The sequence below is a fragment of the Scyliorhinus torazame genome, chromosome 3 (genome assembly GCF_047496885.1).
Source record: "Scyliorhinus torazame isolate Kashiwa2021f chromosome 3, sScyTor2.1, whole genome shotgun sequence".
Taxonomy (NCBI): Eukaryota; Metazoa; Chordata; class Chondrichthyes; order Carcharhiniformes; family Scyliorhinidae; genus Scyliorhinus; species Scyliorhinus torazame.
Window position 1 is genome coordinate 275,123,845 of NC_092709.1, and position 10,098 is coordinate 275,133,942.

The following is a 10,098-nucleotide window of genomic DNA, read 5'->3' on the forward strand; positions in this document are numbered from 1 at the left end:
GGAACATTTAGAAAGCAGTGGCAGGATCAGTCAGAGTCAGCATGGATTTATGAAGGGGAAATCATGCTTGACAAATCCGTTGGAATTTTTTGAAGATGTAACCAGTACAGTTGACAAGGGAGAGCCAGTCGATGTGGTATATTTGGACTTTCAGAAGGCATTTGACAAAGTCCCGCATAAGAGATTATTGTGCAAAATGAAAGTACATGGGATTGAGGGAAATGTATTGAGGTGGATAGAAAACTGGTTGGCAGAGAGGAAATAAAGAGTAAGAATTAATGGGTCCTTTTCAAATTGGCAGGCAGTAACTAGTGGGGTACCACAGGGATCGGTGCTGGGACCCCAGCTATTCACAATATATATAAATGATTTGGATGAGGAAACAAAATGTAACATCTCAAAGTTTGTAGATGATACCAAGTTGGGTGGAAGGGTGAACTCTGACGAGGATACACAGATCCTACAGCAAGATCTGGACAGGTTGGGCGTGTGGGCAAATCAATGGCAGATGCAGTATAATTTGGATAAGTTTGAGGTTATTCACTTTGGAAGCAAAAACAGGAAGGCAGATTACTACCTGAATGATTGTAAATTTGGAGAGGGGAGTATGCAGCGGGACCTGAGTGTCCTTGTGCACCATTCGCTGAAGGTAAGCATGCAGGTGCAGCAGGCGGTAAAGAAGGCTAATGGTATGTTGGCCTTCATTGCGAGAGGTTTCGATACAGAAGCAGGGATGTGTTGCTGCAATTATACAGGGCCTTGGTGAGGCCACACCTGGAATATTGTGTGCAAAGAGTTTTGGTCTCCTTTTCTGAGGAAGGATGTTCTTGCTCTCGAGGGAGTGCAGCGAAGGTTTACTAGACTGATTCCAGGGATGGCAGGACTGTTATATGAGGAGAGATTGACTAGGTTAGGATTGTTCTCGCTGGAATTCAGAAGAATTAGGGGGGATCTCATAGAGACTTATAAAATTCTAACAGGACTAAACAGGGTAGATGCAGGGAAGATGTTACCAATGATGGGTGTGTCCAGAATCAGGGGTCACAGTCTGAGGATTCAGGGTAAACCATTTCGGACATAGATGAGGAAACATTTCTTCACCCAAACAGTGGTGACCCTGTGGAATTAATTCCCACAGGAAGTTGTTGATGCTAAGACCTTGAATATATTCAAGAGGCGGCTAGATATAGCACTTGCGGAGAATGGGATCAAAGGCTATGGGGAGAAAGCAGGATTAGACTATTGAGTTGGATGATCAGCCATGATCGTGATAAATGGCGGAGCAGGCTCAAAGCACCAAAAGATCTCCTCCTGCTCATATCTTCTATGTATGTATCTATGTATGAAGAGAATGGATAAGATAGAAGCAGGGAGGTTGTTTCCACTGGTGGGTGAAACTAGAACTAGGGGCCATAGCCTCGAAATAAGGGGGAGCAGATTTAGGACTGAGTTGAGGAGGAATTTCTTCAGCCAAAGGGTCATGAATCTGTGGAATTCCGTGCCCAGTGAAGCAGTTGAGGCTATCTCGTTGAACGTTTTTGGCTGCCTGGCCTGGGCCCCGCAGCTTCGAACCAGCTGCCTCGCGCTCAGGGCCCTGAAACTTCCCTTCCAATGTTTTGTTGCTCTTCCCATCACAGGTTGGTTTCTCTGATTTGAATTCATTCAAAATAAAGTGTAGGGCCAGAGGACTAGTGAATAGCTCACTGTTGAATCTATTAACAGCAAATGCAGAGAGGAATCAGCATGTGATTGTATCTGAGCAGCTTTACAGCATTTTAAAAATATATTAGTCACTTGAATGTTCAGGTTTAGTGGGCCGCATTGAGTGTATAAGTCTGCTTGAAATCAAAGATGCTGAAGAAACAATCCAGCAGCACACCACTGGTTCCCAATTCCAATTCCAGATAAATTAGGTCTGCCACATTCCCATCGTTCATTCTCTCTCTTCCCCCCTCAAAATATTCAATCATGTTGGTCAAGCAAGATTTGTGCTTTTGAAATTATGCTGGCTATTCATTAATATATTTTTCATTTGTAGATGTTCTTCCATTCTCCCCTTCAGTCAGGACTACATTTGTTTTCCTACCATCCATGTTAAGATGACTGGTCTATAATTCCTTGGATGTATTCTATCCCTTTCCTTAAATATAGGAATTACATTAGCTATCCACCAGTCCTCTGGCACAACACTTTATTTTGAATGAATTATTAAATACAAGTAGTAATTCCTCTGCTACTTCAGCAAGATTAGTCAGTGGCGGGGTGTTACTAAGTCACACTCAGTTATGCACCTATAAGTCATAAAATCCCTGCAGTGTAGAAGGAGGCCTTTCTACCCATCGAGTCTGCACTGACCCTCTGAAAGATGTTACAACACCCTAGGCGAGTATACGATCAGTTCCAGCCCCACAGATCCCAGAGCCACAGCATAAATAAATTAAGCAATAACTTGTGTGTTTTCCTGAGATCTTTAACCCTTGACTGCTCCGATGAGTTACAGGAACCAAATTTATAAGCAAAACATTAACAAAGTGTGATTTATAACAAGATTAAAAGATGAACATATAATGGAAATAACGGAACGATGGTCTACTGGACTACCTATTCCCAAAACTCCATCCCACCCTCCATCAAGACACACACAAGACAAGGATATAGTGAAGGGGCAGGGGAAGGATTAAAATAACAGGAATTGGAGGAAAATCATAGAATCATAGAATTTTTGCAGTGCAGAAAGAGGCCATTTGTCCTCACCCCACCTAATCTTTTGGACACTACGGGCAATTTTGCATGGCCAATCTACCTAACCTGCACATCTTTGGACTGTGGGAGGAAACCGGAGCACCAGGAGGAAACGACACAGAGAGAATGTACGAACTCGACACAGACAGTCACCCGAGGCTGGAATTGAATCTGGGTCCCTGGCGCTGTGAGGCAGGAGTGCTAACCACTGTGTCACCATGCTGGTCAAAAGGTTTGAGATTAATCTTCACTGCTGAGATTGTGGTCTCTGTAGCCACTGGTTTTCTCCGAATGCGATCCTCTGGGAAATTGATTTACCCAGGAGATTCAGGTTGCTGCAATTCTATCCTTTGACCACCAGATGGAGCCTCACACAGAAGATTTTATTATGTCCAGTCTGCCGTTTTTGCTGGTTGGATCTTTGTGCAGGATCTCTGGCTGTATTGTGAAGAGAGTCCTCAGACTGGACTTTTCCAAGCCATTCAGACACAAGATTAAACTGTTCCAGGCCTGGTGGGAGAACCTGCCTGTAGCCTTTCAAACCAGTAATTCCCATCACAGGTCTGGCTATTGTCTGCAGTCTTTCAAATAGGAGTGCCTTCCACATGTCTGACTGGGAGCCCCGTAAATCGCCTGGAAGAGAGAGTTCTTCCTGCCTGAATGTTTTCACAGAACCGCACAAAATGGGATTTGCTTCTCCTGTTCCAGAAGATTCTTAAAAGCTCCTCCAATCCCAAACAAGAATCGGTCCAAGGATTGCAAATGAGCTGTTTGGCTGCTTGCCTAATCCATCAGCATGACATCACGGGCTATGCCACAGAGCTCATTGAATCAGAGGAGATCTGCCTGATCAGTCCACATAGCAGCTTGCTAGTCCAGTAACATTACCAGTATGCTACTGTTCTCAGAGAGATCCTGGTTCGTTTTGCAGAAAGTTAACTCATAGGTACAAGTAGTAATTAGGACAGCAAAAAGCTATTATACTTTTTTTAATGAGTTGGAGTGTAAAAGTAGAACTCTTACTGCAATTGTATATATCTCAATTGGTGAGATCACAACTGGAGTTTTAGGTTTCCTTATATAAGGGTATTCTTGCCTTAGAGAGCAGGTAACACTTGCTGAAGGTTTGACAGGATAAATGCTGAGAGGATGTTTCCCTTCACTGGGAAGTCTAGAAATAGAGGTTAGCCTCATAATAAGAGGTTGGCCAGTTAAAATTGAGCTGAGGAGAAATTGCTTCAAAGGGCAGTGAATCTTTGTCATTGTAGATGCTGTGTCAATGTAAATTCAATTCAGACATCAGCAGATTTTTGGATGCTAAAGGAATCAAGAGGCATGACTTAGTGAGGGAAGGTGTAGCTGGTTATAAATTATTTCATGGGATGCGAATGTCACTGGCAAGGCCAAAATTTGTTGTTCATCCTTAATTGGCCTCAAGAGAATTGCCATCTTGAACCTCTGCAGTCCATGCCACACAGGTATATCCACAGCTTCTGACCCAGTGACAGTGAAGGAACGATGATATGGGTCCAAGCCAGGATGTGTTGGGGCTTGGAGAGGAACTTGCAAGTGGTGATTCCGTATTGCAATGGATCAGCCATGATCTTAGCAAACAGCAGTGGAGGCTCAAGGATCCAAATGGCCCACTCCAGCACTTGTTGTTTATATTTTTAACATCTAACTGCACCTCATCTCTCCATTAAGCATCATACAGCCCTCTAAATTCAATAAAGTTAAACAACTTCACGTCATAACCTTTGCCCCATTTTTTCCCCAGAGGCTGGTAGCAATGATTCTGCTATTCCCATTTACAAAGCCTCTAGACACAACTTTTCTTTCTTCACTCATCAGCATTAATTTGGTTATTTAATCCTTACCGTCTTTCACCCTATCACAGGTCTTTCTTTTTGAGAGACCCCGTACTTGCTTAAAATCCTTTAGCTTTTACCAGCTCTGACAAAAGGTCAATGACCTAAAACTCGCCAAGTATACTTGAGTTTCCAAAAGGGATTTGATAAGGTGGGCAGCTGGCAGCACTATGGCTTCACAGCGCCAGGGTCCCAGGTTCGATTCCCAGCTTGGGTCACTGTCTGTGTGGAGTCTGCATGTTCTCCCCGCGTCTGCGTGGGTTTCCTCCGGGTTCTCCGGTTCCCTCCCACAAATCTCTAAAGGCATGTTATTAGGCAATTTGGACATTCTGAATTCTCCCTCTGTGTACCCGAACAGGCGCTGGAATGTGGTGACTCGGGGCTTTTCACAGTAACTTCATTGCAGTGTTAATGTAAGCCTATTTCTGACAATAAAAAATATTATTATTATAAATCTTAATCTGCAAGATAAGGGTTCATGGAGTTGGGATGATATAAGCATGGAAGACAGGAAGCAGAGAGTAGGGATAAACAGTGAATGTTTAAGATATTAGGACGTAAGGTAGTGAAGTCACAATGATCCATGATGGACCTTCAGCTATTTACCATATCCTCTTGATTTCTTCATCTGAAGTTATCTGACGTTAGGTGGGAATGCAAATGTGGGGAAGACGCAAACTGCAAAGAGGTTAGGTGAGTGAGCAAGGTGGCAGATGGAGGATAATGTGAAGCGTGAGGATATTCATCAGTAGTACTCGAAAAACAATGGGTTGGATTTTCCATTTCTGAGGCTAAGTGCTTCTGAGGCTAAGTGCTGAGGATCTGTGGCGTTTTACGTGAAAAGAATCGGCGGCACCCCCTCAACGGTCGCGCGTGTTAAACTCCCAGCTTCCACGATATAAACGGCCGGAGAATGGCCGGGTCTGTGCCTGCTCATCCGTACATCGACGACCTGCAGGCTTAAAACAAGGCGGCGGCTATGCCCAGACCCGACCTGCCAAATAGTGCCCCCGTGGCCAGCCCCCACCGGTTCCCCCAGCCATCACGGAAGCACCCCCCGAGCGACAGCACGGCTCTCGCCCCACTGTGAGGGTACTGAACACAGTCCGCAGTCTCCACAACGGGTTCCCACTGCTGAGACCACAGGTCAATGGTGCAGTCAGGAACTCGGCCCATCGGGGACGGAGCATCAAGGAAGGTCCTTCAGGTGACACGCTAAGGCCATCCCAAGGGCGGGCGGCACAATGATGCTGTTTCTGAGGGGCGGAGCATACAAAACCTGTGTCACACAGTCGAGGGCGGACACTAAGGGACAATTTAGAATGGCCAATCCACTTAACCTGCTTATCTTTGGAGTTGTGGGAGGAAACTAGAGCGCCCGGAGGAAACTCACAGACACGGAGCGAACGTGTAGACTCCGCACAGACAGTGACCCAAACTGGGAATTGAACCTGGGACCCTCGTGCTATGAAGCAACAGTGCTAACCTCTATTCTAACGTGCCGCCCAGGAGTGGTGCAAGAAAGAAAGAGCTGCGGGAGCAGGAGAATCTTCGTGGTGTGCCACAGGAAAAGATGGCAAAGGACAAGGGATCGCATTGTCCGCACAGTGGTCGACGGAGCAGTTGGTAGTTTTTGAACAATAAGTTCCTGCAACAGAGGAAAGAGGCCTTGGAAGACCTGGCCAAGGTGGTTGGACCACTGAGATATGGGGTCGAGGGATGTGGGATGTTGGAGAAATTGATGAGAGAGGGGGCCTTCGATCAGCCTTTGGAGGTGGACCGAACGCATAGGGTGCTGGGGAGGAGGCCGCAGGCGGGCGAGCTGCCGAGGGCGATGGTGGCGCGTCTGCACCGGTTTCTGGACAAAGAGAAGATCCTTCAAGGGGCGAGGCAGACCAAGGAATGTTCCTGGGAAGGAAGTGAGCTGCGGGTGTACCAGGACCTGGATGGGGAGTTGGCAAAGAGAGTGACGGGCTTGATTGGATTAAGGCTGCCCTCTTTGAAAAGGGGGTGACGTTTGGCGTGTTGCACCCGGCCTGCCTGTTGCTGACTTTCCAGAAATGAGAGCTTTATTTTGACACGCCACAGGAATCAATGGAATTTATAAGGGACAATGGCCTGGAAGGAGTGAGGACATTGCGCTTTGGAGGAGCTTTATGTGTTTCTTAAAGTGTTGGGTGTTGAATTTTCCAGGGCAGCTCCTTGCAAGGGAGCAGTGATAGTGAGTATGCCTTTTGTTACTCTTTCGGGGTCGACCGTTGGGATGGTCAGAGGATTGAGGAGGGAGGGGGGGGGGGGGGGGCAGAACTAGAGGGAGGAAGAGTAATTGGAGGCCTTGGACGGGGGCCACCTTGCTAACTGAGCAGGCTAATTAACGGGGTCTGCAAAGGCCGGCAGAGGGATTCACCCGGAGGTGGAAGCAGTTTATAGATTTCTTTGAGGATTGAGGGGCCAGTAAGGGGGTAGGCGGTTGTTTGAGTTGTTCTATTATTTTTATATATATATATATATATATATATACACACACAAAGAAAAATCAGTAATGTGAAAATGTTGCAAATATTTTCTTTAAAAAATAAATATTTTTGAAAAGATGTGAAGCATCGTTGATATTCAGTAAGACTTGGGGTGTGCTTGTATCAGGAATACGAAGTTAGCATACTGATACAGCAAGTATGCAAGATAAATGGCAGATTAGCCTTTTATTTCAAGTGGATAGGAGTATAAGAATGAAGTCTAGCTACAATTGTAGAGCTTTGGTGAGATCACACCGGTGTGCAGTTTTGGTCTCCATTTCTAATACTTGCCTTGGAAGCAGTACTGCAAAAAGTTCATTAGGTTGGTTCCTGAAAGGTTTTCCGATTGAGACGCTGCATAAATTGGGACTATACTCTCTGCGGTTCAAAAGGTATAGACAGGTCGATTTGCCTGATGAGGTAATGTAGAACATAGGGGCACAGTCTCAGGATAACAGAGTCAATCATTTAGGACTGAGATGCGTAAAAATGGAATCTTTGGCATGGTCCACTCCAAAGGGTTGTGAATGTTACAACAATGAAAATATTCAAGGCAGTGATTAATAAATTTTTAATCTCAGAAAATCAAGCAGCATGGGGAACAGGCAGGAAAGTGGAGTTGAAGTAGATTGGCTATGATCATATCGAATGGGGAAGCAGGCGAGGAGCCAAATGGTCATCTCCTGCTACTATTTTTTATATTCTCTATAGATGCTGCCTGACCTGCTGGATATTTCCAGCACTATTATTTCAGATTTCCAACATCTACAGTAATTTGCTTTTGATCACTATACAACTTTGAAAACTTATACCTCTGTTGCCCATTTAACAGAGGGAAAAATATTTCACTAGCAGGCTGAAAGTGCTTGCAGTAAACAATGCTAATGTTATCATGGACCACATATTAAATCCTAATAGTGAAAAATAAAACAATTATAGGAAAAGAAGAATGTAACTAAAGCCATGTTGTTTCCCAGCTCTTTTTTTAAACCAGTGAGAAATCAAAGTAAAAAGCTACTTTAACCAGCACAATTTCACCAGAAACAAACTTATATGTGCAATCAAAACTTGGTATTTTAATTCAGCATCATTTGTAAATTAAGCCATTACTATTGTAACTGAAAGGGACACCATCATCTCAACATGTTTGCAAATACAAGCCCCATTGCAGAATGATATAATCTTGACAAAAAGAAAATTCTTCTGGATACTTTGTTTCTTAAGGAAGTGTCAAGAGAGTTGTGCATCATTCTGACGTGACATACTGGAGACAAGCTAATTAATTTTAACACAATGTATGTGGCTTTGGTGCGTAGAAAACATCTTTCAAAGATGTGTCCTGTTAACATCCCACTTTGTTCAGCACTAAAAAATGTTCAAACAAATTAACTTGATTGGATCAATAGTAAAGCAAACATTTGTCAAATCACAGAATACTAGTGAAGAGGCCCTTTGGCCTATCGAGTCTGCACCACGCATGGAAGGCCCTGCCCACCTAATTCCACTTGCCAGCACTTCGCCCATAGCCTTGATTGTTACAGCATGCCAAGTACTCATCCAGGGCAGCACGGTAGCATTGTGGATAGCACAATTGCTTCACAGCTTCAGGGTCCTAGGTTCGATTCTGGCTTGGGTCACTCTCTGTGCAGAGTCTGCACATCCTCCCAGTGTGTTCGTGGGTTTCCTCCGGGTGCTCCGGTTTCCTCCCACAGTCCAAAGATGTGCAGGTTAGGTGGATTGGCCATGATAAATTGCCCTTAGTGTCCAAAATTGCCCTTAGGGTTGGGTGGGGTTACTGGGTTATGGGGATAGGGTGGAGGTGTGGACCTTGGGTAGGGTGCTCTTTCCAAGAGCCGGTGCAGACTCGATGGGCCGAATGGCCTCCTTCTGCACTGTAAATTCTATGATCTATGATGTACTTTTTAAAAAGGATGTGAGGCATTCCGTCTCTACCACCCTTCCAGGCAGTGTATTCCAGTCACCACTCTCTGGTACCCTCAAATCCCCCTAAACCTCCCAGACGGAGAACTCGTGCCCCTCACAACTGATCCTTAAACTAAGGGGAACTGCTCCCTATCCACGTCTTTCATTATCTTTGATGTGGAGAGGTCAACGTTGGACTGCATAGGCACACTAAGAAGTCTTACAATATCAGGTTAAAGTCCAACAGGTTTATTTGGAATCACTAGCTTTCGTTCACTCACCTGATGAAGGAGCCTACACTCCAAAAGCTAGTGATTCCAAATAAACCTGTTGGGACTTTAACCTGCAGTTGTAAGATTTCTTACTGTGCCCTCATTATCTTGTGCACTTCAATTAGATCACCCAGTCTTCTCTGCTCCAGGGAAAACAACCCAAGCCTATCCAACCTCTCTTTATAACTTAAATGTTCCGTTCTGGTGAATCTTCTCTGCACCTCCTCCAGTGCAATTACATCCTTCCTACATGGCAACCAGAATTGCACACTGTACTCCAGCTGTGGCATCACCAAAGTTCTATACAACTTCATAATGACCTCCCTGCTTCTGTAATCTACGCCCCAATTGAGAAAAGCAAGTGTCCCATATGCCTTTTTCACCACCCTATTAACCTGTTCTTCTGCCTTCAGAGACCTATGGGCAAACATGCCACGGTTCCTTTGTTCTTCGGAACTTGAAAGGAAATGAAAATGAAAATTGCTTATGGTCACAAGTAGGCTTCAATGAAGTTACTGTGAAAAGCCCTTAGTCGCCACATTCCGGCGCCTGTTCGGGGAAGCTGGTACAGGAATTGAACCGTGCAGCTGGCCTGCCTTGGTCTGCTTTAAAAGCCAGCGATTTAGCCCAGTGCGCTAAAACACTTCCCAGTGTGAAGACCTTTCATAGTGTACTTCCTGGTCAAAAACAAAAAGGGTTCCATTGCAGTTTTGATTTCTAGCTGTTGCTCCACCCAGGAGAATCAATCTATTATCACTGTTCAATAAAAGCAGTGTG